Source organism: Schistocerca piceifrons, chromosome 5 (genome assembly GCF_021461385.2).
Source record: "Schistocerca piceifrons isolate TAMUIC-IGC-003096 chromosome 5, iqSchPice1.1, whole genome shotgun sequence".
NCBI lineage: Eukaryota > Metazoa > Arthropoda > Insecta > Orthoptera > Acrididae > Schistocerca > Schistocerca piceifrons.
In genome coordinates, this window is record NC_060142.1 from 20,690,732 (window position 1) to 20,714,033 (window position 23,302).

Sequence of the window (23,302 nt, forward strand, 5' to 3'; positions counted from 1 at the left end):
ATCGATATGCCACTGTATGTCCACCTTAACGTCGTCACAGTTACTCACAGTACTTCGCCGGATGACGAGGCATTCGGCTACCTTAAGAGAGTCATAGTTCCTGCTGCCAGCTGCTCCCTTTTCTTTGAATCTATCCTCTCTTTATTTCGTACTGCGGCCTGTCCATGCAGAAGCGAAATGCTGCAACAAGTCCACCTTCACGTTGCCTGAGTTACTCCAACGACGATATCCTCGAGTTTTCAAGTAAATTTCGCAGAGTGACGAGGCATTTGGCTTCCTTAAGAGAGTCATAGTTACTCCTGCCGGCTGCTCCCATTTCTTTAGGCCTTTAACATTCTTGCTATGGCCAGTCCTACAGAATCGAAATGCCACTGTATGTCCACCTTAACGACGTCACAGTTACTCACACTACGAGTCTCTCGAGTTTGCAAATGTACTTCGCCGGATGACGAGTCATTTAGCTACCTTAAGAGAGTCATAGTTCCTGCTGCCAGCTGCTCCCTTTTCTTTGAATCTATCCTCTCTTTATTTCGTACTGCGGCCTGTCCATGCAGAAGCGAAATGCTGCAACAAGTCCACCTTCACGTTGCCTGAGTTACTCCAACGACGATATCCTCGAGTTTTCAAGTAAATTTCGCAGAGTGACGAGGCATTTGGCTACCTTAAGAGAGTCATAGTTACTCCTGCCGGCTGCTCCCATTTCTTTAGGCCTTTAACATTCTTGCTATGGCCAGTCCTACAGAATCGATATGCCACTGTATGTCCACCTTAACGTCGTCACAGTTACTCACAGTACTTCGCCGGATGACGAGGCATTCGGCTACCTTAAGAGAGTCATAGTTCCTGCTGCCAGCTGCTCCCTTTTCTTTGAATGTATCCTCTCTTTATTTCGTACTGCGGCCTGTCCATGCAGAAGCGAAATGCTGCAACAAGTCCACCTTCACGTTGCCTGAGTTACTCCAACGACGATATCCTCGAGTTTTCAAGTAAATTTCGCAGAGTGACGAGGCATTTGGCTACCTTAAGAGAGTCATAGTTACTCCTGCTGGCTGCTCCCATTTCTTTAGGCCTTTAACATTCTTGCTATGGCCAGTCCTACAGAACCGATATGCCACTGTATGTCCACCTTAACGTTGTCACAGTTACTCACACTACGAGTCTCTCGAGTTTGCAAATGTACTTCGCCGGATGGCGAGGCATTTAGCTACCTTAAGAGAGTCATAGTTCCTGCTGCCAGCTGCTCCCTTTTCTTTGAAGCTATCCTCCCTTTATTTCGTACTGCGGCCTGTCCATGCAGAAGCGAAATGCTGCAACAAGTCCACCTTCACGTTGCCTGAGTTACTCCAACGACGATATCCTCGAGTTTTCAAGTAAATTTCGCAGAGTGACGAGGCATTTGACTACCTTAAGAGAGTCATAGTTACTTCTGCCGGCTGCTCCCATTTCTTTAGGCCTTTAACATTCTTGCTATGGCCAGTCCTACAGAATCGATATGCCACTGTATGTCCACCTTAACGTCGTCACAGTTACTCACAGTACTTCGCCGGATGACGAGGCATTCGGCTACCTTAAGAGAGTCATAGTTTCTGCTGCCAGCTGCCCCCTTTTCTTTGAATCTATCCTCTCTTTATTTCGTACTGCGGCCTGTCCATGCAGAAGCGAAATGCTGCAACAAGTCCACCTTCACGTTGCCTGAGTTACTCCAACGACGATATCCTCGAGTTTTCAAGTAAATTTCGCAGAGTGACGAGGCATTTGGCTACCTTAAGAGAGTCATAGTTACTCCTGCTGGCTGCTCCCATTTCTTTAGGCCTTTAACATTCTTGCTATGGCCAGTCCTACAGAATCGATATGCCACTGTATGTCCACCTTAACGTCGTCACAGTTACTCACAGTACTTCGCCGGATGACGAGGCATTCGGCTACCTTAAGAGAGTCATAGTTCCTGCTGCCAGCTGCTCCCTTTTCTTTGAATCTATCCTCTCTTTATTTCGTACTGCGGCCTGTCCATGCAGAAGCGAAATGCTGCAACAAGTCCACCTTCACGTTGCCTGAGTTACTCCAACGACGATATCCTCGAGTTTTCAAGTAAATTTCGCAGAGTGACGAGGCATTTGGCTTCCTTAAGAGAGTCATAGTTACTCCTGCCGGCTGCTCCCATTTCTTTAGGCCTTTAACATTCTTGCTATGGCCAGTCCTACAGAATCGAAATGCCACTGTATGTCCACCTTAACGACGTCACAGTTACTCACACTACGAGTCTCTCGAGTTTGCAAATGTACTTCGCCGGATGACGAGTCATTTAGCTACCTTAAGAGAGTCATAGTTCCTGCTGCCAGCTGCTCCCTTTTCTTTGAATCTATCCTCTCTTTATTTCGTACTGCGGCCTGTCCATGCAGAAGCGAAATGCTGCAACAAGTCCACCTTCACGTTGCCTGAGTTACTCCAACGACGATATCCTCGAGTTTTCAAGTAAATTTCGCAGAGTGACGAGGCATTTGGCTACCTTAAGAGAGTCATAGTTACTCCTGCCGGCTGCTCCCATTTCTTTAGGCCTTTAACATTCTTGCTATGGCCAGTCCTACAGAATCGATATGCCACTGTATGTCCACCTTAACGTCGTCACAGTTACTCACAGTACTTCGCCGGATGACGAGGCATTCGGCTACCTTAAGAGAGTCATAGTTCCTGCTGCCAGCTGCTCCCTTTTCTTTGAATGTATCCTCTCTTTATTTCGTACTGCGGCCTGTCCATGCAGAAGCGAAATGCTGCAACAAGTCCACCTTCACGTTGCCTGAGTTACTCCAACGACGATATCCTCGAGTTTTCAAGTAAATTTCGCAGAGTGACGAGGCATTTGGCTACCTTAAGAGAGTCATAGTTACTCCTGCTGGCTGCTCCCATTTCTTTAGGCCTTTAACATTCTTGCTATGGCCAGTCCTACAGAATCGATATGCCACTGTATGTCCACCTTAACGTCGTCACAGTTACTCACAGTACTTCGCCGGATGACGAGGCATTCGGCTACCTTAAGAGAGTCATAGTTCCTGCTGCCAGCTGCTCCCTTTTCTTTGAATCTATCCTCTCTTTATTTCGTACTGCGGCCTGTCCATGCAGAAGCGAAATGCTGCAACAAGTCCACCTTCACGTTGCCTGAGTTACTCCAACGACGATATCCTCGAGTTTTCAAGTAAATTTCGCAGAGTGACGAGGCATTTGGCTTCCTTAAGAGAGTCATAGTTACTCCTGCCGGCTGCTCCCATTTCTTTAGGCCTTTAACATTCTTGCTATGGCCAGTCCTACAGAATCGAAATGCCACTGTATGTCCACCTTAACGACGTCACAGTTACTCACAGTACTTCACCGTTTGACGAGGCATTTGGCTACCTTAAGAGAGTCATAGTTCCTGCTGCCAGCTGCTCCCTTTTCTTTGAATCTATCCTCTCTTTATTTCGTACTGCGGCCTGTCCATGCAGAAGCGAAATGCTGCAACAAGTCCACCTTCACGTTGCCTGAGTTACTCCAACGACGATATCCTCGAGTTTTCAAGTAAATTTCGCAGAGTGACGAGGCATTTGGCTACCTTAAGAGAGTCATAGTTACTCCTGCTGGCTGCTCCCATTTCTTTAGGCCTTTAACATTCTTGCTATGGCCAGTCCTACAGAACCGATATGCCACTGTATGTCCACCTTAACGTCGTCACAGTTACTCACTCTACGAGTCTCTCGAGTTTGCAAATGTACTTCGCCGGATGACGAGGCATTTGGCTACCTTAAGAGAGTCATAGTTCCTGCTGCCAGCTGCTCCCTTTTCTTTGAATCTATCCTCTCTTTATTTCGTACTGCGGCCTGTCCATGCAGAAGCGAAATGCTGCAACAAGTCCACCTTCACGTTGCCTGAGTTACTCCAACGACGATATCCTCGAGTTTTCAAGTAAATTTCGCAGAGTGACGAGGCATTTGACTACCTTAAGAGAGTCATAGTTACTTCTGCCGGCTGCTCCCATTTCTTTAGGCCTTTAACATTCTTGCTATGGCCAGTCCTACAGAACCGATATGCCACTGTATGTCCACCTTAACGTTGTCACAGTTACTCACACTACGAGTCTCTCGAGTTTGCAAATGTACTTCGCCGGATGGCGAGGCATTTAGCTACCTTAAGAGAGTCATAGTTCCTGCTGCCAGCTGCTCCCTTTTCTTTGAAGCTATCCTCCCTTTATTTCGTACTGCGGCCTGTCCATGCAGAAGCGAAATGCTGCAACAAGTCCACCTTCACGTTGCCTGAGTTACTCCAACGACGATATCCTCGAGTTTTCAAGTAAATTTCGCAGAGTGACGAGGCATTTGACTACCTTAAGAGAGTCATAGTTACTTCTGCCGGCTGCTCCCATTTCTTTAGGCCTTTAACATTCTTGCTATGGCCAGTCCTACAGAATCGATATGCCACTGTATGTCCACCTTAACGTCGTCACAGTTACTCACAGTACTTCGCCGGATGACGAGGCATTCGGCTACCTTAAGAGAGTCATAGTTCCTGCTGCCAGCTGCCCCCTTTTCTTTGAATCTATCCTCTCTTTATTTCGTACTGCGGCCTGTCCATGCAGAAGCGAAATGCTGCAACAAGTCCACCTTCACGTTGCCTGAGTTACTCCAACGACGATATCCTCGAGTTTTCAAGTAAATTTCGCAGAGTGACGAGGCATTTGGCTACCTTAAGAGAGTCATAGTTACTCCTGCCGGCTGCTCCCATTTCTTTAGGCCTTTAACATTCTTGCTATGGCCAGTCCTACAGAATCGAAATGCCACTGTATGTCCACCTTAACGACGTCACAGTTACTCACAGTACTTCACCGTTTGACGAGGCATTTGGCTACCTTAAGAGAGTCATAGTTCCTGCTGCCAGCTGCTCCCTTTTCTTTGAATCTATCCTCTCTTTATTTCGTACTGCGGCCTGTCCATGCAGAAGCGAAATGCTGCAACAAGTCCACCTTCACGTTGCCTGAGTTACTCCAACGACGATATCCTCGAGTTTTCAAGTAAATTTCGCTGAGTGACGAGGCATTTGACTACCTTAAGAGAGTCATAGTTACTTCTGCCGGCTGCTCCCATTTCTTTAGGCCTTTAACATTCTTGCTATGGCCAGTCCTACAGAACCGATATACCACTGTATGTCCACCTTAACGTCGTCACAGTTACTCACACTACGAGTCTCTCGAGTTTGCAAATGTACTTCGCCGGATGACGAGGCATTTAGCTACCTTATGAGAGTCATAGTTCCTGCTGCCAGCTGCTCCCTTTTCTTTGAATCTATCCTCTCTTTATTTCGTACTGCGGCCTGTCCATGCAGAAGCGAAATGCTGCAACAAGTCCACCTTCACGTTGCCTGAGTTACTCCAACGACGATATCCTCGAGTTTTCAAGTAAATTTCGCAGAGTGACGAGGCATTTGGCTACCTTAAGAGAGTCATAGTTACTCCTGCCGGCTGCTCCCATTTCTTTAGGCCTTTAACATTCTTGCTATGGCCAGTCCTACAGAATCGATATGCCACTGTATGTCCACCTTAACGTCGTCACAGTTACTCACAGTACTTCGCCGGATGACGAGGCATTCGGCTACCTTAAGAGAGTCATAGTTCCTGCTGCCAGCTGCTCCCTTTTCTTTGAATCTATCCTCTCTTTATTTCGTACTGCGGCCTGTCCATGCAGAAGCGAAATGCTGCAACAAGTCCACCTTCACGTTGCCTGAGTTACTCCAACGACGATATCCTCGAGTTTTCAAGTAAATTTCGCAGAGTGACGAGGCATTTGGCTACCTTAAGAGATTCATAGTTACTCCTGCTGGCTGCTCCCATTTCTTTAGGCCTTTAACATTCTTGCTATGGCCAGTCCTACAGAATCGATATGCCACTGTATGTCCACCTTAACGTCGTCACAGTTACTCACAGTACTTCGCCGGATGACGAGGCATTCGGCTACCTTAAGAGAGTCATAGTTCCTGCTGCCAGCTGCTCCCTTTTCTTTGAATCTATCCTCTCTTTATTTCGTACTGCGGCCTGTCCATGCAGAAGCGAAATGCTGCAACAAGTCCACCTTCACGTTGCCTGAGTTACTCCAACGACGATATCCTCGAGTTTTCAAGTAAATTTCGCAGAGTGACGAGGCATTTGGCTACCTTAAGAGAGTCATAGTTACTCCTGCCGGCTGCTCCCATTTCTTTAGGCCGTTAACATTCTTGCTATGGCCAGTCCTACAGAATCGAAATGCCACTGTATGTCCACCTTAACGACGTCACAGTTACTCACAGTACTTCACCGTTTGACGAGGCATTTGGCTACCTTAAGAGAGTCATAGTTCCTGCTGCCAGTTGCTCCCTTTTCTTTGAATCTATCCTCTCTTTATTTCGTACTGCGGCCTGTCCATGCAGAAGCGAAATGCTGCAACAAGTCCACCTTCACGTTGCCTGAGTTACTCCAACGACGATATCCTCGAGTTTTCAAGTAAATTTCGCAGAGTGACGAGGCATTTGGCTACCTTAAGAGAGTCATAGTTACTCCTGCTGGCTGCTCCCATTTCTTTAGGCCTTTAACATTCTTGCTATGGCCAGTCCTACAGAACCGATATGCCACTGTATGTCCACCTTAACGTCGTCACAGTTACTCACTCTACGAGTCTCTCGAGTTTGCAAATGTACTTCGCCGGATGACGAGGCATTTGGCTACCTTAAGAGAGTCATACTTCCTGCTGCCAGCTGCTCCCTTTTCTTTGAATCTATCCTCTCTTTATTTCGTACTGCGGCCTGTCCATGCAGAAGCGAAATGCTGCAACAAGTCCACCTTCACGTTGCCTGAGTTACTCCAACGACGATATCCTCGAGTTTTCAAGTAAATTTCGCAGAGTGACGAGGCATTTGACTTCCTTAAGAGAGTCATAGTTACTTCTGCCGGCTGCTCCCATTTCTTTAGGCCTTTAACATTCTTGCTATGGCCAGTCCTACAGAACCGATATACCACTGTATGTCCACCTTAACGTCGTCACAGTTACTCACACTACGAGTCTCTCGAGTTTGCAAATGTACTTCGCCGGATGACGAGTCATTTAGCTACCTTAAGAGAGTCATAGTTCCTGCTGCCAGCTGCTCCCTTTTCTTTGAATCTATCCTCTCTTTATTTCGTACTGCGGCCTGTCCATGCAGAAGCGAAATGCTGCAACAAGTCCACCTTCACGTTGCCTGAGATACTCCAACGACGATATCCTCGAGTTTTCAAGTAGATTTCGCAGAGTGACGAGGCATTTGGCTACCTTAAGAGAGTCATAGTTACTCCTGCCGGCTGCTCCCATTTCTTTAGGCCTTTAACATTCTTGCTATGGCCAGTCCTACAGAATCGATATGCCACTGTATGTCCACCTTATCGACGTCACAGTTACTCACAGTACTTCACCGGATGACGAGGCATTTGGCTACCTTAAGAGAGTCATAGTTCCTGCTGCCAGCTGCTCCCTTTTCTTTGAATCTATCCTCTCTTTATTTCGTACTGCGGCCTGTCCATGCAGAAGCGAAATGCTGCAACAAGTCCTCCTTCACGTTGCCTGAGTTACTCCAACGACGATATCCTCGAGTTTTCAAGTAAATTTCGCAGAGTGACGAGGCATTTGGCTACCTTAAGAGAGTCATAGTTACTTCTGCCGGCTGCTCCCATTTCTTTAGGCCTTTAACATTCTTGCTGTGGCCAGTCCTACAGAACCGATATGCCACTGTATGTCCACCTTAACGTCGTCACAGTTACTCACTCTACGAGTCTCTCGAGTTTGCAAATGTACTTCGCCGGATGACGAGGCATTTGGCTACCTTAAGAGAGTCATAGTTCCTGCTGCCAGCTGCTCCCTTTTCTTTGAATCTATCCTCTCTTTATTTCGTACTGCGGCCTGTCCATGCAGAAGCGAAATGCTGCAACAAGTCCACCTTCACGTTGCCTGAGTTACTCCAACGACGATATCCTCGAGTTTTCAAGTAAATTTCGCAGAGTGACGAGGCATTTGACTACCTTAAGAGAGTCATAGTTACTTCTGCCGGCTGCTCCCATTTCTTTAGGCCTTTAACATTCTTGCTATGGCCAGTCCTACAGAACCGATATGCCACTGTATGTCCACCTTAACGTCGTCACAGTTACTCACACTACGAGTCTCTCGAGTTTGCAAATGTACTTCGCCGGATGACGAGGCATTTGGCTACCTTAAGAGAGTCATAGTTCCTGCTGCCAGCTGCTCCCTTTTCTTTGAATCTATCCTCTCTTTATTTCGTACTGCGGCCTGTCCATGCAGAAGCGAAATGCTGCAACAAGTCCACCTTCACGTTGCCTGAGTTACTCCAACGACGATATCCTCGATTTTTCAAGTAGATTTCGCAGAGTGACGAGGCATTTGGCTACCTTAAGAGAGTCATAGTTACTCCTGCCGGCTGCTCCCATTTCTTTAGGCCTTTAACATTCTTGCTATGGCCAGTCCTACAGAATCGATATGCCACTGTATGTCCACCTTAACGACGTCACAGTTACTCACAGTACTTCACCGGATGACGAGGCATTTGGCTACCTTAAGAGAGTCATAGTTCCTGCTGCCAGCTGCTCCCTTTTCTTTGAATCTATCCTCTCTTTATTTCGTACTGCGGCCTGTCCATGCATAAGCGAAATGCTGCAACAAGTCCACCTTCACGTTGCCTGAGTTACTCCAACGACGATATCCTCGAGTTTTCAAGTAAATTTCGCTGAGTGACGAGGCATTTGGCTACCTTAAGAGAGTCATAGTTACTCCTGCTGGCTGCTCCCATTTCTTTAGGCCTTTAACATTCTTGCTATGGCCAGTCCTACAGAACCGATATGCCACTGTATGTCCACCTTAACGTCGTCACAGTTACTCACTCTACGAGTCTCTCGAGTTTGCAAATGTACTTCGCCGGATGACGAGGCATTTGGCTACCTTAAGAGAGTCATAGTTCCTGCTGCCAGCTGCTCCCTTTTCTTTGAATCTATCCTCTCTTTATTTCGTACTGCGGCCTGTCCATGCAGAAGCGAAATGCTGCAACAAGTCCACCTTCACGTTGCCTGAGTTACTCCAACGACGATATCCTCGAGTTTTCAAGTAAATTTCGCAGAGTGACGAGGCATTTGACTACCTTAAGAGAGTCATAGTTACTTCTGCCGGCTGCTCCCATTTCTTTAGGCCTTTAACATTCTTGCTATGGCCAGTCCTACAGAACCGATATACCACTGTATGTCCACCTTAACGTCGTCACAGTTACTCACACTACGAGTCTCTCGAGTTTGCAAATGTACTTCGCCGGATGACGAGTCATTTAGCTACCTTAAGAGAGTCATAGTTCCTGCTGCCAGCTGCTCCCTTTTCTTTGAATCTATCCTCTCTTTATTTCGTACTGCGGCCTGTCCATGCAGAAGCGAAATGCTGCAACAAGTCCACCTTCACGTTGCCTGAGTTACTCCAACGACGATATCCTCGAGTTTTCAAGTAAATTTCGCAGAGTGACGAGGCATTTGGCTACCTTAAGAGAGTCATAGTTACTCCTGCCGGCTGCTCCCATTTCTTTAGGCCTTTAACATTCTTGCTATGGCCAGTCCTACAGAATCGATATGCCACTGTATGTCCACCTTAACGTCGTCACAGTTACTCACAGTACTTCGCCGGATGACGAGGCATTCGGCTACCTTAAGAGAGTCATAGTTCCTGCTGCCAGCTGCTCCCTTTTCTTTGAATGTATCCTCTCTTTATTTCGTACTGCGGCCTGTCCATGCAGAAGCGAAATGCTGCAACAAGTCCACCTTCACGTTGCCTGAGTTACTCCAACGACGATATCCTCGAGTTTTCAAGTAAATTTCGCAGAGTGACGAGGCATTTGGCTACCTTAAGAGAGTCATAGTTACTCCTGCTGGCTGCTCCCATTTCTTTAGGCCTTTAACATTCTTGCTATGGCCAGTCCTACAGAACCGATATGCCACTGTATGTCCACCTTAACGTCGTCACAGTTACTCACTCTACGAGTCTCTCGAGTTTGCAAATGTACTTCGCCGGATGACGAGGCATTTGGCTACCTTAAGAGAGTCATAGTTCCTGCTGCCAGCTGCTCCCTTTTCTTTGAATCTATCCTCTCTTTATTTCGTACTGCGGCCTGTCCATGCAGAAGCGAAATGCTGCAACAAGTCCACCTTCACGTTGCCTGAGTTACTCCAACGACGATATCCTCGAGTTTTCAAGTAAATTTCGCAGAGTGACGAGGCATTTGGCTACCTTAAGAGAGTCATAGTTACTTCTGCCGGCTGCTCCCATTTCTTTAGGCCTTTAACATTCTTGCTATGGCCAGTCCTACAGAACCGATATACCACTGTATGTCCACCTTAACGTCGTCACAGTTACTCACACTACGAGTCTCTCGAGTTTGCAAATGTACTTCGCCGGATGACGAGTCATTTAGCTACCTTAAGAGAGTCATAGTTCCTGCTGCCAGCTGCTCCCTTTTCTTTGAATCTATCCTCTCTTTATTTCGTACTGCGGCCTGTCCATGCAGAAGCGAAATGCTGCAACAAGTCCACCTTCACGTTGCCTGAGTTACTCCAACGACGATATCCTCGAGTTTTCAAGTAAATTTCGCAGAGTGACGAGGCATTTGGCTACCTTAAGAGAGTCATAGTTACTCCTGCCGGCTGCTCCCATTTCTTTAGGCCTTTAACATTCTTGCTATGGCCAGTCCTACAGAATCGATATGCCACTGTATGTCCACCTTAACGTCGTCACAGTTACTCACAGTACTTCGCCGGATGACGAGGCATTCGGCTACCTTAAGAGAGTCATAGTTCCTGCTGCCAGCTGCTCCCTTTTCTTTGAATGTATCCTCTCTTTATTTCGTACTGCGGCCTGTCCATGCAGAAGCGAAATGCTGCAACAAGTCCACCTTCACGTTGCCTGAGTTACTCCAACGACGATATCCTCGAGTTTTCAAGTAAATTTCGCAGAGTGACGAGGCATTTGGCTACCTTAAGAGAGTCATAGTTACTCCTGCTGGCTGCTCCCATTTCTTTAGGCCTTTAACATTCTTGCTATGGCCAGTCCTACAGAATCGATATGCCACTGTATGTCCACCTTAACGTCGTCACAGTTACTCACAGTACTTCGCCGGATGACGAGGCATTCGGCTACCTTAAGAGAGTCATAGTTCCTGCTGCCAGCTGCTCCCTTTTCTTTGAATCTATCCTCTCTTTATTTCGTACTGCGGCCTGTCCATGCATAAGCGAAATGCTGCAACAAGTCCACCTTCACGTTGCCTGAGTTACTCCAACGACGATATCCTCGAGTTTTCAAGTAAATTTCGCTGAGTGACGAGGCATTTGGCTACCTTAAGAGAGTCATAGTTACTTCTGCTGGCTGCTCCCATTTCTTTAGGCCTTTAACATTCTTGCTATGGCCAGTCCTACAGAACCGATATGCCACTGTATGTCCACCTTAACGTCGTCACAGTTACTCACTCTACGAGTCTCTCGAGTTTGCAAATGTACTTCGCCGGATGACGAGGCATTTGGCTACCTTAAGAGAGTCATAGTTCCTGCTGCCAGCTGCTCCCTTTTCTTTGAATCTATCCTCTCTTTATTTCGTACTGCGGCCTGTCCATGCAGAAGCGAAATGCTGCAACAAGTCCACCTTCACGTTGCCTGAGTTACTCCAACGACGATATCCTCGAGTTTTCAAGTAAATTTCGCAGAGTGACGAGGCATTTGACTACCTTAAGAGAGTCATAGTTACTTCTGCCGGCTGCTCCCATTTCTTTAGGCCTTTAACATTCTTGCTATGGCCAGTCCTACAGAACCGATATACCACTGTATGTCCACCTTAACGTCGTCACAGTTACTCACACTACGAGTCTCTCGAGTTTGCAAATGTACTTCGCCGGATGACGAGTCATTTAGCTACCTTAAGAGAGTCATAGTTCCTGCTGCCAGCTGCTCCCTTTTCTTTGAATCTATCCTCTCTTTATTTCGTACTGCGGCCTGTCCATGCAGAAGCGAAATGCTGCAACAAGTCCACCTTCACGTTGCCTGAGTTACTCCAACGACGATATCCTCGAGTTTTCAAGTAAATTTCGCAGAGTGACGAGGCATTTGGCTACCTTAAGAGAGTCATAGTTACTCCTGCCGGCTGCTCCCATTTCTTTAGGCCTTTAACATTCTTGCTATGGCCAGTCCTACAGAATCGATATGCCACTGTATGTCCACCTTAACGTCGTCACAGTTACTCACAGTACTTCGCCGGATGACGAGGCATTCGGCTACCTTAAGAGAGTCATAGTTCCTGCTGCCAGCTGCTCCCTTTTCTTTGAATGTATCCTCTCTTTATTTCGTACTGCGGCCTGTCCATGCAGAAGCGAAATGCTGCAACAAGTCCACCTTCACGTTGCCTGAGTTACTCCAACGACGATATCCTCGAGTTTTCAAGTAAATTTCGCAGAGTGACGAGGCATTTGGCTACCTTAAGAGAGTCATAGTTACTCCTGCTGGCTGCTCCCATTTCTTTAGGCCTTTAACATTCTTGCTATGGCCAGTCCTACAGAACCGATATGCCACTGTATGTCCACCTTAACGTCGTCACAGTTACTCACTCTACGAGTCTCTCGAGTTTGCAAATGTACTTCGCCGGATGACGAGGCATTTGGCTACCTTAAGAGAGTCATAGTTCCTGCTGCCAGCTGCTCCCTTTTCTTTGAATCTATCCTCTCTTTATTTCGTACTGCGGCCTGTCCATGCAGAAGCGAAATGCTGCAACAAGTCCACCTTCACGTTGCCTGAGTTACTCCAACGACGATATCCTCGAGTTTTCAAGTAAATTTCGCAGAGTGACGAGGCATTTGACTACCTTAAGAGAGTCATAGTTACTTCTGCCGGCTGCTCCCATTTCTTTAGGCCTTTAACATTCTTGCTATGGCCAGTCCTACAGAACCGATATGCCACTGTATGTCCACCTTAACGTTGTCACAGTTACTCACACTACGAGTCTCTCGAGTTTGCAAATGTACTTCGCCGGATGGCGAGGCATTTAGCTACCTTAAGAGAGTCATAGTTCCTGCTGCCAGCTGCTCCCTTTTCTTTGAAGCTATCCTCCCTTTATTTCGTACTGCGGCCTGTCCATGCAGAAGCGAAATGCTGCAACAAGTCCACCTTCACGTTGCCTGAGTTACTCCAACGACGATATCCTCGAGTTTTCAAGTAAATTTCGCAGAGTGACGAGGCATTTGACTACCTTAAGAGAGTCATAGTTACTTCTGCCGGCTGCTCCCATTTCTTTAGGCCTTTAACATTCTTGCTATGGCCAGTCCTACAGAATCGATATGCCACTGTATGTCCACCTTAACGTCGTCACAGTTACTCACAGTACTTCGCCGGATGACGAGGCATTCGGCTACCTTAAGAGAGTCATAGTTCCTGCTGCCAGCTGCCCCCTTTTCTTTGAATCTATCCTCTCTTTATTTCGTACTGCGGCCTGTCCATGCAGAAGCGAAATGCTGCAACAAGTCCACCTTCACGTTGCCTGAGTTACTCCAACGACGATATCCTCGAGTTTTCAAGTAAATTTCGCAGAGTGACGAGGCATTTGGCTACCTTAAGAGAGTCATAGTTACTCCTGCTGGCTGCTCCCATTTCTTTAGGCCTTTAACATTCTTGCTATGGCCAGTCCTACAGAATCGATATGCCACTGTATGTCCACCTTAACGTCGTCACAGTTACTCACAGTACTTCGCCGGATGACGAGGCATTCGGCTACCTTAAGAGAGTCATAGTTCCTGCTGCCAGCTGCTCCCTTTTCTTTGAATCTATCCTCTCTTTATTTCGTACTGCGGCCTGTCCATGCAGAAGCGAAATGCTGCAACAAGTCCACCTTCACGTTGCCTGAGTTACTCCAACGACGATATCCTCGAGTTTTCAAGTAAATTTCGCAGAGTGACGAGGCATTTGGCTTCCTTAAGAGAGTCATAGTTACTCCTGCCGGCTGCTCCCATTTCTTTAGGCCTTTAACATTCTTGCTATGGCCAGTCCTACAGAATCGAAATGCCACTGTATGTCCACCTTAACGACGTCACAGTTACTCACACTACGAGTCTCTCGAGTTTGCAAATGTACTTCGCCGGATGACGAGTCATTTAGCTACCTTAAGAGAGTCATAGTTCCTGCTGCCAGCTGCTCCCTTTTCTTTGAATCTATCCTCTCTTTATTTCGTACTGCGGCCTGTCCATGCAGAAGCGAAATGCTGCAACAAGTCCACCTTCACGTTGCCTGAGTTACTCCAACGACGATATCCTCGAGTTTTCAAGTAAATTTCGCAGAGTGACGAGGCATTTGGCTACCTTAAGAGAGTCATAGTTACTCCTGCCGGCTGCTCCCATTTCTTTAGGCCTTTAACATTCTTGCTATGGCCAGTCCTACAGAATCGATATGCCACTGTATGTCCACCTTAACGTCGTCACAGTTACTCACAGTACTTCGCCGGATGACGAGGCATTCGGCTACCTTAAGAGAGTCATAGTTCCTGCTGCCAGCTGCTCCCTTTTCTTTGAATGTATCCTCTCTTTATTTCGTACTGCGGCCTGTCCATGCAGAAGCGAAATGCTGCAACAAGTCCACCTTCACGTTGCCTGAGTTACTCCAACGACGATATCCTCGAGTTTTCAAGTAAATTTCGCAGAGTGACGAGGCATTTGGCTACCTTAAGAGAGTCATAGTTACTCCTGCTGGCTGCTCCCATTTCTTTAGGCCTTTAACATTCTTGCTATGGCCAGTCCTACAGAATCGATATGCCACTGTATGTCCACCTTAACGTCGTCACAGTTACTCACAGTACTTCGCCGGATGACGAGGCATTCGGCTACCTTAAGAGAGTCATAGTTCCTGCTGCCAGCTGCTCCCTTTTCTTTGAATCTATCCTCTCTTTATTTCGTACTGCGGCCTGTCCATGCAGAAGCGAAATGCTGCAACAAGTCCACCTTCACGTTGCCTGAGTTACTCCAACGACGATATCCTCGAGTTTTCAAGTAAATTTCGCAGAGTGACGAGGCATTTGACTACCTTAAGAGAGTCATAGTTACTTCTGCCGGCTGCTCCCATTTCTTTAGGCCTTTAACATTCTTGCTATGGCCAGTCCTACAGAACCGATATGCCACTGTATGTCCACCTTAACGTTGTCACAGTTACTCACACTACGAGTCTCTCGAGTTTGCAAATGTACTTCGCCGGATGGCGAGGCATTTAGCTACCTTAAGAGAGTCATAGTTCCTGCTGCCAGCTGCTCCCTTTTCTTTGAAGCTATCCTCCCTTTATTTCGTACTGCGGCCTGTCCATGCAGAAGCGAAATGCTGCAACAAGTCCACCTTCACGTTGCCTGAGTTACTCCAACGACGATATCCTCGAGTTTTCAAGTAAATTTCGCAGAGTGACGAGGCATTTGACTACCTTAAGAGAGTCATAGTTACTTCTGCCGGCTGCTCCCATTTCTTTAGGCCTTTAACATTCTTGCTATGGCCAGTCCTACAGAATCGATATGCCACTGTATGTCCACCTTAACGTCGTCACAGTTACTCACAGTACTTCGCCGGATGACGAGGCATTCGGCTACCTTAAGAGAGTCATAGTTCCTGCTGCCAGCTGCCCCCTTTTCTTTGAATCTATCCTCTCTTTATTTCGTACTGCGGCCTGTCCATGCAGAAGCGAAATGCTGCAACAAGTCCACTTTCACGTTGCCTGAGTTACTCCAACGACGATATCCTAGAGTTTTCAAGTAAATTTCGCAGAGTGACGAGGCATTTGGCTACCTTAAGAGAGTCATAGTTACTCCTGCTGGCTGCTCCCATTTCTTTAGGCCTTTAACATTCTTGCTATGGCCAGTCCTACAGAATCGATATGCCACTGTATGTCCACCTTAACGTCGTCACAGTTACTCACAGTACTTCGCCGGATGACGAGGCATTCGGCTACCTTAAGAGAGTCATAGTTCCTGCTGCCAGCTGCTCCCTTTTCTTTGAATCTATCCTCTCTTTATTTCGTACTGCGGCCTGTCCATGCAGAAGCGAAATGCTGCAACAAGTCCACCTTCACGTTGCCTGAGTTACTCCAACGACGATATCCTCGAGTTTTCAAGTAAATTTCGCAGAGTGACGAGGCATTTGGCTTCCTTAAGAGAGTCATAGTTACTCCTGCCGGCTGCTCCCATTTCTTTAGGCCTTTAACATTCTTGCTATGGCCAGTCCTACAGAATCGAAATGCCACTGTATGTCCACCTTAACGACGTCACAGTTACTCACACTACGAGTCTCTCGAGTTTGCAAATGTACTTCGCCGGATGACGAGTCATTTAGCTACCTTAAGAGAGTCATAGTTCCTGCTGCCAGCTGCTCCCTTTTCTTTGAATCTATCCTCTCTTTATTTCGTACTGCGGCCTGTCCATGCAGAAGCGAAATGCTGCAACAAGTCCACCTTCACGTTGCCTGAGTTACTCCAACGACGATATCCTCGAGTTTTCAAGTAAATTTCGCAGAGTGACGAGGCATTTGGCTACCTTAAGAGAGTCATAGTTACTCCTGCCGGCTGCTCCCATTTCTTTAGGCCTTTAACATTCTTGCTATGGCCAGTCCTACAGAATCGATATGCCACTGTATGTCCACCTTAACGTCGTCACAGTTACTCACAGTACTTCGCCGGATGACGAGGCATTCGGCTACCTTAAGAGAGTCATAGTTCCTGCTGCCAGCTGCTCCCTTTTCTTTGAATGTATCCTCTCTTTATTTCGTACTGCGGCCTGTCCATGCAGAAGCGAAATGCTGCAACAAGTCCACCTTCACGTTGCCTGAGTTACTCCAACGACGATATCCTCGAGTTTTCAAGTAAATTTCGCAGAGTGACGAGGCATTTGGCTACCTTAAGAGAGTCATAGTTACTCCTGCTGGCTGCTCCCATTTCTTTAGGCCTTTAACATTCTTGCTATGGCCAGTCCTACAGAATCGATATGCCACTGTATGTCCACCTTAACGTCGTCACAGTTACTCACAGTACTTCGCCGGATGACGAGGCATTCGGCTACCTTAAGAGAGTCATAGTTCCTGCTGCCAGCTGCTCCCTTTTCTTTGAATCTATCCTCTCTTTATTTCGTACTGCGGCCTGTCCATGCAGAAGCGAAATGCTGCAACAAGTCCACCTTCACGTTGCCTGAGTTACTCCAACGACGATATCCTCGAGTTTTCAAGTAAATTTCGCAGAGTGACGAGGCATTTGGCTACCTTAAGAGAGTCATAGTTACTCCTGCTGGCTGCTCCCATTTCTTTAGGCCTTTAACATTCTTGCTATGGCCAGTCCTACAGAACCGATATGCCACTGTATGTCCACCTTAACGTTGTCACAGTTACTCACACTACGAGTCTCTCGAGTTTGCAAATGTACTTCGCCGGATGACGAGTCATTTAGCTACCTTAAGAGAGTCATAGTTCCTGCTGCCAGCTGCTCCCTTTTCTTTGAATCTATCCTCTCTTTATTTCGTACTGCGGCCTGTCCATGCAGAAGCGAAATGCTGCAACAAGTCCACCTTCACGTTGCCTGAGTTACTCCAACGACGATATCCTCGAGTTTTCAAGTAAATTTCGCAGAGTGACGAGGCATTTGGCTACCTTAAGAGAGTCATAGTTACTCCTGCCGGCTGCTCCCATTTCTTTAGGCCTTTAACATTCTTGCTATGGCCAGTCCTACAGAATCGATATGCCACTGTATGTCCACCTTAACGTCGTCACAGTTACTCACAGTACTTCGCCGGATGACGAGGCATTCGGCTACCTTAAGAGAGTCATAGTTCCTGCTGCCAGCTGCTCCCTTTTCTTTGAATGTATCCTCTCTTTATTTCGTACTGCGGCCTGTCCATGCAGAAGCGAAATGCTGCAACAAGTCCACCTTCACGTTGCCTGAGTTACTCCAACGACGATATCCTCGAGTTTTCAAGTAAATTTCGCAGAGTGACGAGGCATTTGGCTACCTTAAGAGAGTCATAGTTACTCCTGCTGGCTGCTCCCATTTCTTTAGGCCTTTAACATTCTTGCTATGGCCAGTCCTACAGAATCGATATGCCACTGTATGTCCACCTTAACGTCGTCACAGTTACTCACAGTACTTCGCCGGATGACCAGGCATTCGGCTACCTTAAGAGAGTCATAGTTCCTGCTGCCAGCTGCTCCCTTTTCTTTGAATCTATCCTCTCTTTATTTCGTACTGCGGCCTGTCCATGCAGAAGCGAAATGCTGCAACAAGTCCACCTTCACGTTGCCTGAGTTACTCCAACGACGATATCCTCGAGTTTTCAAGTAAATTTCGCAGAGTGACGAGGCATTTGACTACCTTAAGAGAGTCATAGTTACTTCTGCCGGCTGCTCCCATTTCTTTAGGCCTTTAACATTCTTGCTATGGCCAGTCCTACAGAACCGATATGCCACTGTATGTCCACCTTAACGTTGTCACAGTTACTCACACTACGAGTCTCTCGAGTTTGCAAATGTACTTCGCCGGATGGCGAGGCATTTAGCTACCTTAAGAGAGTCATAGTTCCTGCTGCCAGCTGCTCCATTTTCTTTGAAGCTATCCTCCCTTTATTTCGTACTGCGGCCTGTCCATGCAGAAGCGAAATGCTGCAACAAGTCCACCTTCACGTTGCCTGAGTTACTCCAACGACGATATCCTCGAGTTTTCAAGTAAATTTCGCAGAGTGACGAGGCATTTGACTACCTTAAGAGAGTCATAGTTACTTCTGCCGGCTGCTCCCATTTCTTTAGGCCTTTAACATTCTTGCTATGGCCAGTCCTACAGAATCGATATGCCACTGTATGTCCACCTTAACGTCGTCACAGTTACTCACAGTACTTCGCCGGATGACGAGGCATTCGGCTACCTTAAGAGAGTCATAGTTCCTGCTGCCAGCTGCCCCCTTTTCTTTGAATCTATCCTCTCTTTATTTCGTACTGCGGCCTGTCCATGCAGAAGCGAAATGCTGCAACAAGTCCACCTTCACGTTGCCTGAGTTACTCCAACGACGATATCCTCGAGTTTTCAAGTAAATTTCGCAGAGTGACGAGGCATTTGGCTACCTTAAGAGAGTCATAGTTACTCCTGCTGGCTGCTCCCATTTCTTTAGGCCTTTAACATTCTTGCTATGGCCAGTCCTACAGAATCGATATGCCACTGTATGTCCACCTTAACGTCGTCACAGTTACTCACAGTACTTCGCCGGATGACGAGGCATTCGGCTACCTTAAGAGAGTCATAGTTCCTGCTGCCAGCTGCTCCCTTTTCTTTGAATGTATCCTCTCTTTATTTCGTACTGCGGCCTGTCCATGCAGAAGCGAAATGCTGCAACAAGTCCACCTTCACGTTGCCTGAGTTACTCCAACGACGATATCCTCGAGTTTTCAAGTAAATTTCGCAGAGTGACGAGGCATTTGGCTACCTTAAGAGAGTCATAGTTACTCCTGCTGGCTGCTCCCATTTCTTTAGGCCTTTAACATTCTTGCTATGGCCAGTCCTACAGAATCGATATGCCACTGTATGTCCACCTTAACGTCGTCACAGTTACTCACAGTACTTCGCCGGATGACGAGGCATTCGGCTACCTTAAGAGAGTCATAGTTCCTGCTGCCAGCTGCCCCCTTTTCTTTGAATCTATCCTCTCTTTATTTCGTACTGCGGCCTGTCCATGCAGAAGCGAAATGCTGCAACAAGTCCACTTTCACGTTGCCTGAGTTACTCCAACGACGATATCCTAGAGTTTTCAAGTAAATTTCGCAGAGTGACGAGGCATTTGGCTACCTTAAGAGAGTCATAGTTACTCCTGCTGGCTGCTCCCATTTCTTTAGGCCTTTAACATTCTTGCTATGGCCAGTCCTACAGAATCGATATGCCACTGTATGTCCACCTTAACGTCGTCACAGTTACTCACAGTACTTCGCCGGATGACGAGGCATTCGGCTACCTTAAGAGAGTCATAGTTCCTGCTGCCAGCTGCTCCCTTTTCTTTGAATCTATCCTCTCTTTATTTCGTACTGCGGCCTGTCCATGCAGAAGCGAAATGCTGCAACAAGTCCACCTTCACGTTGCCTGAGTTACTCCAACGACGATATCCTCGAGTTTTCAAGTAAATTTCGCAGAGTGACGAGGCATTTGGCTTCCTTAAGAGAGTCATAGTTACTCCTGCCGGCTGCTCCCATTTCTTTAGGCCTTTAACATTCTTGCTATGGCCAGTCCTACAGAATCGAAATGCCACTGTATGTCCACCTTAACGACGTCACAGTTACTCACACTACGAGTCTCTCGAGTTTGCAAATGTACTTCGCCGGATGACGAGTCATTTAGCTACCTTAAGAGAGTCATAGTTCCTGCTGCCAGCTGCTCCCTTTTCTTTGAATCTATCCTCTCTTTATTTCGTACTGCGGCCTGTCCATGCAGAAGCGAAATGCTGCAACAAGTCCACCTTCACGTTGCCTGAGTTACTCCAACGACGATATCCTCGAGTTTTCAAGTAAATTTCGCAGAGTGACGAGGCATTTGGCTACCTTAAGAGAGTCATAGTTACTCCTGCCGGCTGCTCCCATTTCTTTAGGCCTTTAACATTCTTGCTATGGCCAGTCCTACAGAATCGATATGCCACTGTATGTCCACCTTAACGTCGTCACAGTTACTCACAGTACTTCGCCGGATGACGAGGCATTCGGCTACCTTAAGAGAGTCATAGTTCCTGCTGCCAGCTGCTCCCTTTTCTTTGAATGTATCCTCTCTTTATTTCGTACTGCGGCCTGTCCATGCAGAAGCGAAATGCTGCAACAAGTCCACCTTCACGTTGCCTGAGTTACTCCAACGACGATATCCTCGAGTTTTCAAGTAAATTTCGCAGAGTGACGAGGCATTTGGCTACCTTAAGAGAGTCATAGTTACTCCTGCTGGCTGCTCCCATTTCTTTAGGCCTTTAACATTCTTGCTATGGCCAGTCCTACAGAATCGATATGCCACTGTATGTCCACCTTAACGTCGTCACAGTTACTCACAGTACTTCGCCGGATGACGAGGCATTCGGCTACCTTAAGAGAGTCATAGTTCCTGCTGCCAGCTGCTCCCTTTTCTTTGAATCTATCCTCTCTTTATTTCGTACTGCGGCCTGTCCATGCAGAAGCGAAATGCTGCAACAAGTCCACCTTCACGTTGCCTGAGTTACTCCAACGACGATATCCTCGAGTTTTCAAGTAAATTTCGCAGAGTGACGAGGCATTTGGCTACCTTAAGAGAGTCATAGTTACTCCTGCTGGCTGCTCCCATTTCTTTAGGCCTTTAACATTCTTGCTATGGCCAGTCCTACAGAACCGATATGCCACTGTATGTCCACCTTAACGTTGTCACAGTTACTCACACTACGAGTCTCTCGAGTTTGCAAATGTACTTCGCCGGATGACGAGTCATTTAGCTACCTTAAGAGAGTCATAGTTCCTGCTGCCAGCTGCTCCCTTTTCTTTGAATCTATCCTCTCTTTATTTCGTACTGCGGCCTGTCCATGCAGAAGCGAAATGCTGCAACAAGTCCACCTTCACGTTGCCTGAGTTACTCCAACGACGATATCCTCGAGTTTTCAAGTAAATTTCGCAGAGTGACGAGGCATTTGGCTACCTTAAGAGAGTCATAGTTACTCCTGCCGGCTGCTCCCATTTCTTTAGGCCTTTAACATTCTTGCTATGGCCAGTCCTACAGAATCGATATGCCACTGTATGTCCACCTTAACGTCGTCACAGTTACTCACAGTACTTCGCCGGATGACGAGGCATTCGGCTACCTTAAGAGAGTCATAGTTCCTGCTGCCAGCTGCTCCCTTTTCTTTGAATGTATCCTCTCTTTATTTCGTACTGCGGCCTGTCCATGCAGAAGCGAAATGCTGCAACAAGTCCACCTTCACGTTGCCTGAGTTACTCCAACGACGATATCCTCGAGTTTTCAAGTAAATTTCGCAGAGTGACGAGGCATTTGGCTACCTTAAGAGAGTCATAGTTACTCCTGCTGGCTGCTCCCATTTCTTTAGGCCTTTAACATTCTTGCTATGGCCAGTCCTACAGAATCGATATGCCACTGTATGTCCACCTTAACGTCGTCACAGTTACTCACAGTACTTCGCCGGATGACCAGGCATTCGGCTACCTTAAGAGAGTCATAGTTCCTGCTGCCAGCTGCTCCCTTTTCTTTGAATCTATCCTCTCTTTATTTCGTACTGCGGCCTGTCCATGCAGAAGCGAAATGCTGCAACAAGTCCACCTTCACGTTGCCTGAGTTACTCCAACGACGATATCCTCGAGTTTTCAAGTAAATTTCGCAGAGTGACGAGGCATTTGACTACCTTAAGAGAGTCATAGTTACTTCTGCCGGCTGCTCCCATTTCTTTAGGCCTTTAACATTCTTGCTATGGCCAGTCCTACAGAACCGATATGCCACTGTATGTCCACCTTAACGTTGTCACAGTTACTCACACTACGAGTCTCTCGAGTTTGCAAATGTACTTCGCCGGATGGCGAGGCATTTAGCTACCTTAAGAGAGTCATAGTTCCTGCTGCCAGCTGCTCCATTTTCTTTGAAGCTATCCTCCCTTTATTTCGTACTGCGGCCTGTCCATGCAGAAGCGAAATGCTGCAACAAGTCCACCTTCACGTTGCCTGAGTTACTCCAACGACGATATCCTCGAGTTTTCAAGTAAATTTCGCAGAGTGACGAGGCATTTGACTACCTTAAGAGAGTCATAGTTACTTCTGCCGGCTGCTCCCATTTCTTTAGGCCTTTAACATTCTTGCTATGGCCAGTCCTACAGAATCGATATGCCACTGTATGTCCACCTTAACGTCGTCACAGTTACTCACAGTACTTCGCCGGATGACGAGGCATTCGGCTACCTTAAGAGAGTCATAGTTCCTGCTGCCAGCTGCCCCCTTTTCTTTGAATCTATCCTCTCTTTATTTCGTACTGCGGCCTGTCCATGCAGAAGCGAAATGCTGCAACAAGTCCACCTTCACGTTGCCTGAGTTACTCCAACGACGATATCCTCGAGTTTTCAAGTAAATTTCGCAGAGTGACGAGGCATTTGGCTACCTTAAGAGAGTCATAGTTACTCCTGCTGGCTGCTCCCATTTCTTTAGGCCTTTAACATTCTTGCTATGGCCAGTCCTACAGAATCGATATGCCACTGTATGTCCACCTTAACGTCGT